We start from the raw sequence: 10023 nt of genomic DNA on the forward strand, positions 1-10023 counted from the left end.
ATTGTTAATCACCAGATAATGCCTGACCATAGCAATTTTTATCCTTCGGCATGGCTTGATGATTTCTCACGTATTAGTTATTAGGTACCGAATTCTTGTGTAATACCGCTTGTATGAGTTTATTATTATTTTTTTGTATTATAGATTGCATTTGAGTCATTATCGACAAATATTCTCAAATACTAATCCAGCCAGTAGTATTACCAAGTTAATAACCTCCACTTGTACTCTTAGTTTTGTACTCAACCTCTCAGAATAAAAGGGCTGTTGATTATTATATATTAAGATATTTGGATGTGTGGGCTCATACAAGTATTCTTGCTTAATATAGATGGAGCTATGTTACACTACCATATCTTAGATTATGTGTTATATCTTGGATATTTGATTACATACCTATTATTTTTTTTTATTGTTTTTATATCATGTCATTGGATTTGCCATATTGGAAAGAAGTTGTGGTTGTTAATTTGTTATTGGGTTACTTTATTGATATTTGTCACAGGTACCTTAAATACTTTATATTAATTCGGATTCTTACTTCCTCCACAGGATGATTCTGGAATGAATTTGGAATTTTGATTTATAAATGAATTCTTGAGTCCTTCATATTTCTTCTTATGAACTAGTCTGTTAATGCTCAAAGTTGGTGAATACGTGGGTTCGAAGTTCAGCAACTGATCACTGCTATCCGATTTCGTAATCCATGTCTTTCTTGTCAGAGTAGGCAGATGTTTATCCATGATAATATTTCTGGTTGGGAAATGGTGTACAACACTTCCTAACCATTCTTGTGCAATTGTTCCAAATATTCCAGGCACATTTTCACACGATAATAGGGAAGTCTAGTTTGCTTATTTTATGTCTCTTAGTTCATAGTATATAGATGCTTGACTTTCCATAGACGTAGAGTCGTAATGTTAGTGATTAACCCACTGGGACAAATTATTGATTTTCTTTTTAGTAGATTCCCTCTTCTTTCCTTAGGCATTAATTGTTGCTTAGATTCAGGAATATCTCCTGGATAATCCTATGTATGTTCACATGAATATACAGTCTTATGAAAGATTGGGAGCTCGTTCCCGTCATATTTTGTATTTACCATGGAGTCATAGAACTTATAAGTTCATCCTTTATTTTTACTATTTAGTTTCGATAGGCTCATATTACCGGATGAGGGTAGATCTAGAGCTAATTTAGTTAGTTATTTAGTATTAGTGAGAATTGGTCCATAAATCTTCCTGATCGTTCTTCTTTGGATATGCTCCTATAAATCTGGTGTCCATTGCTAGTCCGATTTTGGATTAAGTGTCCGATTCTTCACTTATTTTGTTTATTTGGTTGTATAGGTTCGTATTACCGGATGTGGGTGTACGTAGACCTAATTTATTTATATGATTTAGTATGGATGTGAATTGGTCCATAAATCTTCCTGGTCGTTCTTCATTGGATATGCTTTTGTGAATCTGTTGTCCATTGATAGTCTGACTTTGGATTGAGTGTCTGATTCCACATTTATTTTGGTTAATGTGTTTGCATTCCTTTGGTATGTTCACTATTTATATTAGTTGGTATTGGTGAAAATTATTCTATAAATATTCCTAGTTGTTCTTCTCTGGATATGCTATTACGAATCTGGTGTCCATTGCTAGTCCAATTTAGGATTGAGTGTTTGATTCTTCACTTATTATAGTTATTGATTTCATTGGTGACTTTAGTATATGTACTTGCGTTATGGTATGAATTGGCTCTCACCTTTGCCTGGTTGTTCGTCCTTGGATATACTCCTTATAAATCTGATGTCCATGGATAGTTCAACTTTGGATTTACTGCCAATTCGACACTTATTTGTCATTATAAATTATGTCTCATCTTTAGCACTTTTACTAGGACTTCGGGTCATATTTTGCAATTTCCGTTATTTGCTGCAGTGACCATCCTACTTTCCCTTGATTATTAGTGGTGATTATTTGTAATCTTGCGAATCAACGGGGAATGATACACTAAGCACTACTACTCTAGTTTAATATTTTGAGAAAAAAAAAAAAAAAAAAAATTTTTTTAAATAAAATTTTTTTTCTGGTGGTTGAAAGGGAATGTGACGTTCCGCCCCTTATAGAATCGATTATTGATGGGAAGATATTATTTAACTATCCAAAATATTATTTAATTATTTTCAGAATTATTTTCTTTCAATGTTTATTCAAATAGAACTTAAACCCATCTCAGAATTTTTAAATGCTTGATGACGTCACATTTAAAACGTGGCAACATTGGTTTCCCCACTTTGACAGCCAATGCTTAGTAGAGGGGTACGAAGGATTCAGCTGTGAACGTGAGCCTTGGATTGCCATTGTTTCTCGAGTGTTCGGTCTGAATCGTAGTGTGCGGGGTCATTAGACTCAATTATTCACCTCTAATTCTCAGTTCCAAATTGATTAAATATTACAATAAAAGTATAGTGAAGTTATCCAGCAGCAGTGGATTTGAAGAATTTTAGAGCATACTATATCCAATGAGTTCTACCCCGGTAAATACACATTTTATTAAGTATTTTATTCAGCCATTTTGGAAGTCCTTGACATTTGCTAACTAAGTTTCACATAGTCTATTTTCATGGTTTTTATGTTTTATTTTCATGGATCAAACTCATCTAGAGATAATTCAATATTCGTTGTTAATTTGTGCTTCCAGTTGGAAAATAGAGCTAATTTAAACTCCATTTTTTATATTCCTTTCAAGTCTACAGAACTCCTATCTTTTGAACGATGAACAAATAAGTATCCATCGCTTAGTCTTACTATATTTCATCCTTGTATAATATATCTATATACCGGTGTATATATTATAATAAAATATTCTTTCACAGTAATTATATTTTGTATTTCAATTGGAAATTACTTGTGTTATTTGACCAAGGTCATCTGATAGCAACCTGATAAAAGGTCAAGCTGTCTAGTCATTCAAGTTTTTGGACTTAATGACCTATTTCTTCTTATTCCCATAGGAATAAAAACACCTCCTCGTATCTCTTGCTTCTTTTTTTTTGACATTGGTAGATTGGTAGTAACACCACACTGTGTTTTTTTTAGCACCTACCATGAAATCTTAAAGCCACCCTACAACAACACCAAGGCCAGACCACACAGAGAGAAACAATCAATAGGCGACCAGCCTGGATTATTTCCACATTTTCTTTTTTTGAGTACCTCCAGCTGCTTTCCAACAGTTTTGAGTACCTTCAGCTGCTTTCTACCAGTCTTCCTCTCCTGTACCTCCAGCAGGACAGCTGCTAGCGAGAGTTAGCACCCTTGGGTGCTCATTACATCAACTTCAAGATTAGGAAAGAGTGGTTTGTTTGGGAACATTTACTGTGCTCTTATTAAAGACAGACTGGTTTTGTGATATTTAGTACATTTTTTTTTATAGTTCAATTGCACACACATTTTTCCTGCTTTATATTTTTTATAGGTTTTTTTTTCTTTACAACATAATATTTAATTGATAGCGTTCCCCAACACTCTGCAATCTATAAAGGTATAAATTTCTGAGCTCAGATATTTTCCCTGATAATAGTAGTCGGTACTCTTATCTTGATTATTTTTAGGCTGTGTTCCACTTTTGTATAATTATTTAAACTCATTCCATTATTTTAGTATATGTTTAATTAAATTTTTAAAAATTAACTTCACATATTAGTCAAAATTGTAATTATTAACTTTATTTAACTTGAACTTATTAACTTTACTTAACTTTAACTTATTAACTTTATTTAACTTTAACCTTAATTTATTAAATTCATATGAACTTCTGGATTCTAATCCCTCAGATTAGTTTTTGGTTTCACTTGTTATTATTACTATTATAAACCACGAGTTAGGAAAAGGATCTGTGTATCCACTCGTAGGTTTATTTATTCAATAAGGCTTGTGCCTGTCCCACTCACAGTGAGGTATTTATATGTTATATATAGTATCAGGTAGTATTTAATTAAGGTGTACGTATTATAAACGTACAATTATTATTTGGTGAGGGTTCTACTAACCTAGTTGTAAGTTGTACTTCCTGTATTAGAGGTACCCGTAGTCAGTTTTTCTAACCTTATAAAGAGTATTCTTAGATCATAGTTGTATGATGATTTTGTAATTGACTTTCACTAGTATCACTTTTTCCTGTCATGTTAGAGTTACACACTAGTTACTTGTCCTAACTCAGAGATTGTTAAAAAGATCTAGTAGTTACATTCAATAAATATACATTTATTGTGATTTTTTTTTTCTTATTACTCCTTTATTTTTAGTAGTATATTTTATAATTTAATAATCTTTAATAACTTTTCACATACTTGTACTACAAATTTAACATACTCTATAGCAGCGTAGAATACCTGGAAGAGCGTTAACCTAGTTATCCTTCTTCTGGCGCCCAAAAATTCATTCTATTTTCAGTATATTATTATATTTACTCTATCTATTTTCTGAACATTATCTTCATATCTTCTTTTCGAGCCATCATTGTCACTTCCGTTAATCTATTGTCTGGCCAAAAATAGCCGTGCAAATTGGCCGAATCCTTCCTTGAGTGTCAAGTGGCCCTTCTCATACATATTTAGCTAGCCATTCAAGTTATATCTATCTATTAATGATTTCTCATCTCTAGTCCTGTATCAATTCGATATTCTTTGTCTTGGCATCCTTCCATACAAATACTACTACAAAGTTGTATTTTAGTTACTCCAGCTTCTTCAACGGAGAAGCCACACATTTTTGTCCTTTGGCTACATTAAGTAGATCTTCTTCTTTACTACTTCTGTTGGAGTTTACCACTCCCTTTTCATTCACTCCAACAGAAAATCATCAGCTAGTTGTTACATCTCCTTGAACCTAAGATATATACGCCCAAAAAATTTGCCATTTTGTATCTACCTAGCCCTATAGCTGGCTTACGGGTAGTCAGAAGTCAAAAATTACACCGGTTCTGAATCGGCCATCACACCCTCTTGAAACACAGAAAAAAATTCAGATCGGTGTAACTTTTCCACATACATACATACATACATACATACATACATACATATCACATATCCACAAATATTTTCCCCTTTTTAAATAAAAATTGAGTTCTAATTCTGAGCTCGGTAACTTTTGAATGGTATAACTGATTTTCAAAATTAAACATGCGTTGGAAAGGTAATGATCTGTGCTATCAGAAGCCGCAAAGGTCTAAGTTAAGTTTTTGAAATTTTTGGGAGTTTTGGGGACGAGAACGAAAAACGGACCCTAAATGGGAAGGGCCGTCAAATCCACAGCCTTGGACCAAAATGGAGAAGTAGTATATGGATGGACGAGTCTTTTCCTAAACTTTAAGATGGGATTTGGCTCAATTTTCAATTCAGTCAGGTTTAGAAAATCTAAAATTTCATGAATATACATATTATAATGTCGCATGTAGGGGTGTTGTGCGCCACTGGCGAGAACTGCCGTTCTCTGGTAATTTTCAAAATTACATGTGCGTTGGAAAGGTAATGATCAGTACTATCAGAAGCCGCAAAAGTCGAACTTATATTTTTAAAATTTTTGGTAGTTTTGAGAACGAGAAAGAAAAACAGACCCTAAATAGGAATAGACCCTATGACCAAAATGAAATGTTCACATCTGGATGGGCGAGTCTTTTCCTAAACTTTAATTTTTTAATTCAGTCAGATTTAGAAAATCGAAAATTTCGTGTATACAGGGTGTGACAAAAATACAGGTCATAAATATAGTCACATATTCTGGAACCAAAAATAGTTCGATTGAACCTAACTTACCTTAGTACAAATGTGCACATAAAAACAGTTACAGCCCTTTGAAGTTACAAAATGAAAATCGATTTTTTCCAATATATCGAAAACTATTAGAGATCTTTTATTAAAAATAGACGTGTGGCATTCTTATGGTAGTATTATCTGAAGAAAAAATTATAGTGAAATTTGGACACCCCATAAAAATTTAATAAGGGGTTTTGTTCCTTTAAACCCCCCCAAACTTTTGTGTACGTTCCAATTTAATTATTATTGTAGTACCATTAGTTAAACACAATATTTTAAAAACTTTTTTGCCTCTTAGTACTTTTTCGAAAAGTCAGTTTTTATCGAGATATTTTGAATATTTGTCAAATCCACCACATATTTGTATATGGCTAAGTACGATTAGGGAGACTTGGTAATAATATGAAAATTTATTTATGATTTACATTTTTAGGTATATTTTGAACCATATTAAAAAAGAAGTAATGAGAGTATTTAAAAAAAATACTCTCGAAAAAATACAAGGAGGCAAAAAAGTTTTAAAAACACTGTGTTTAACTAATGGTACCGCAGTAAAAGCTTAATTGGAACATACACAAACATTTGGGGGGTTTAAAGGAACAAAACCCCCATAAAATTTTTATGTAAACATATTAAAAAAGAAGCCGCAACTCGATAAAAACTGCCTTATCGAAAAAATACTGAGAGGCAAAAAAGTTTTAAAAATATTGAATTTAACTAATGGTACCACAATAATAATTTAATTGGAACATACACAAAAGTTTGGTTGGGTTTAAGGGAACAAAACCCCCATAAAATTTTTATGGGGTGCACAAATTTCACTATAATTATTTTTTAAGATGTTCCTGTCATAAGAATGCCACATGTCCATTTTCAATAAAAAATCTCTAATAGTTTTCGATATATTCGAAAAAATCGATTTTCATTTTGTAACTTCAAAGGGCTGTAACTTTTTTTATGTGCATATTTGTACTAAGGTAAATTAGGTTCATTCGAACTATTTTTGGTCCCAAAATATGTGATTTAATTTATGACCTGTATTTTCGTTACACCCTGTATATAGTGTCGCTTGTAGGGGTGTTGTGCGCCACTGGTGAGAACTGCCGTTCTCTGTGGATTTGTCTCTTGATTTCCCTATAGTTTTCTTTGAATGCATTTTGTCCAAGTTATTTCTTCATTTTTGATTTCTAATTGGCTGTTTTTAAAACGTATGGAGATTAGCTGTGGCTAGCCCATCACCTAGCAGCAGGTAACACTGTGCAATGAGATCGGGAAACCACAGAAAACCAATCTCCCCCTAACCTTGTAATTTCATTATCGAGTCTTAAGGAGTAGGTTTTCAGTATATAGGGTGAGGCAGATAACTGGCCTATTAGAAATATCTCGAGAACTAAAGGCAACAGAATCATGAAAATTGGAATAAAGGGGTTTTGAAGGGTGATCTATTAAATGAAAATATTTTCATCTCTTTGCAACTTCCGGTTATACCGGAAGTTGCTTATAACTTCGTTTTTTTTTAAATGGGACACCCTGTATATTTTTACATTTTTGGATTCTCTTCGATGTCTTCTTTCTTAAAATATGAGGTTTTGTAATATTATACAGGGTATTTTAAAAGATAATTACGTTTTTTTATTAATTTCGTAGCAATATTCACACCCTGTATAATTGTAGTAGTTTGACATCTAAAACTCTACTTACGTTCAAATGATTTTTAATATACTCTACTATTGTTAAGAATCATTAGTATAGCTAAATTTTTAATTTTAGTATACAGGGTTGGTCGAAACTCGGAATGAGTATTTTCTGAGTTTTCTTAAATAGAATACCCTATATTTTTATATCGTAATGAATTGATATTTTATGGTACTTTTTCATTTCTTAAGCATTCCCTTTACCTAACTGCTTTAATTTGTGAGTTATTGGTGATTCAAGCTAAACATTAATTGCAACAAAAAATATGTAAAATTTTATTAGGTTGGCCGTGAAAATGCTCAATCCCAAATAATTTTTAAAAAATAAATACATATTAATCCAGACTGGTCCTTAAAATGACCAATAATGGTTTAGCTATCAAAATACCTACGTAGTTAAGATTGTTGGTGCGATTAACAATTAAGCACAAATTAAAGCAGTTAGGTATAGGGAATGCTTAAGAAATAAAAAAGTACCATAAAATATCATTTCATTGCAATACTAAAATACAGGGTGTTCCATTTAAGAAAACTCAGAAAAAAAACTCATTCCGAGTTTCGACCAACCCTGTATACTAAAATTAAAAATTTAGCTATACTAATGATTCTTAACAATAGTAGAGTATATTAAAAATTATTTGAACGTAAGTAGAGTTTTAGATGTCAAACTACTACAATTTTACAGGGTGTTAATTTTGCTACGAAATTAATAAAAAAACTTAATTATCTTTTAAAATACCCTGTATAATATTACAAAATCTCATATTTTAAGAAAGAAGACATCGAAGAGAATCCAAAAATGTGAAAATATACAGGGTGTCCCATTTAAAAAAACGAAATTATAAGCAACTTCCGGTATAACCGGTTATTTAATAGATCATCCTTCAAAACCCCTTTATTCCAATTTTCATGATTCTGTTGCCTTTAGTTCTCGAGATATTTCTAATAGGCCCTTTATTTGCCTCACCCTGTAGTTATTAGTTGTATTTCTGTACATAAGTTTATACACTCGGGTGCAAAAAAATCGATCCACTTAAAAATTTGGTGTCTCATTTTGGTGTCTCAAATTTCCTAAACCTGTTGTCCGATTTAAGTGATTTTTTTACCATGTTATAGCCCTATTCATTAGCAATATCGCTGTAATAATATTGTTGTTAGACAGGTAAGCTGTCATTGTATACTGCGTGTACGATTCAAACTGTTTTTTTCTCAAAGTTCGCATCACTCTGTGGACTATTCTAGCATTTATAAAATACTGAAATTAAAACCCAACTATAGCCTCAGGTTTTCTTAACATCCCCTATTTAGACTTATTCGCTTATGTTAGATAATAAAAAATTAGGTACTTTAACAACTCTCCATGTTGGTCATCAGAACAGGGTGTTCCTAAATAAGTGCGACAAACTTTAAGGGGTAATTTCACATTAGAAAATAATGACAGTTTGCTTTATAATCATATGTTCGCAAACGCTTCGTTTCCGAGATACAGGATGTTCAATTTGTTCTTACAAACTGACAATTTATTTATTGCTTTAAAACCGGTTGAGATATGCAAATCCAATTTGGTGGGTTTTATGACATAGTTATTGCCCAGTTTTTGACATACAACGTCTTAAAACTCACCAAATTTGATTTGCATGTCTCAACTGGTTTTAAAGCAATAAATTAATGCGTTTGCGGACATATGATTACAAAGCAAACTGTCATTATTTTCTCATGTAAAATTACCACTTAAAGTTTGCCGAACTTATTTAAAAACACCCTGTACTCTGTACTGATGACGAACATGGCCAGTTGTTAAAGTACCTAACTTTTTTATTATTCAACATAAGCGAATGAATCGAAAGACAAAATGTTAAGAAAATCTGAGGCTATAGTAGGGTTTTAATTTTAGTATTTTATAAATGCTAAAATAGTCCACAGGGTGATTCGAACTTTGAGAAAAAAACACAGTTTGGTTCGTACACCCGGTACACAATGAGAGTTTGCCTGTATAGCAACAATATTATTACAGCTATATTGCTAATGAATAGGGCTATAACATGGTAAAAAATCACTTAAATCGGACAACAATTTTAGGAAATTCGAGACAACAAAATGACCAAATTTTTAATTGGATCGATTTTTTTGCACCTGAGTGTAGTTGTTACGAATGTTTATGTTGTGTTTATGTTGATGTATGTTAATCATGTTAGTGTAACTTCTCTCTTTGTTTTTTTATATAGGCTACAAAAATGTTTTTTATAGTTTTTTTTAGTTAGATGCACAGTTTTTAAGGTATTCGCAAAAAACCGTTCGAAAAGGTATGTTTCAATGAAAATGGCCAATTTTCAACCACGAATAACTCAAAAAGTATCGAGTTTTCAAAAAATAATTATAGAAAAGTTTTTACTTAGAAAGAAGTTTTCTAGCCACTTTTGTGGTTATTTTAACAAATAAATTTTCCATCCCTGAGAAGGGGTGGGAACCACACCCAAGATAAAAGCGCACACCGGCATAGGGTAGACTTTGAATTAGGAG

General features: G+C 32.1%; 1 long non-coding RNA gene across 1 annotated transcript; it reads left to right on the forward strand.

The window, feature by feature from the left end:
- Positions 1-381: 381 nt before the first annotated feature.
- Positions 382-4268, forward strand: LOC126887540 (uncharacterized). Its single transcript, XR_007699106.1, has 2 exons — positions 382-2530; positions 3093-4268. It is a non-coding gene; the product is annotated as an uncharacterized LOC126887540 (long non-coding RNA).
- The last annotated feature ends 5755 nt before the right edge of the window (positions 4269-10023 follow it).

This window comes from Diabrotica virgifera, chromosome 6 (genome assembly GCF_917563875.1).
Source record: "Diabrotica virgifera virgifera chromosome 6, PGI_DIABVI_V3a".
In the NCBI taxonomy this organism is placed as follows: domain Eukaryota; kingdom Metazoa; phylum Arthropoda; class Insecta; order Coleoptera; family Chrysomelidae; genus Diabrotica; species Diabrotica virgifera.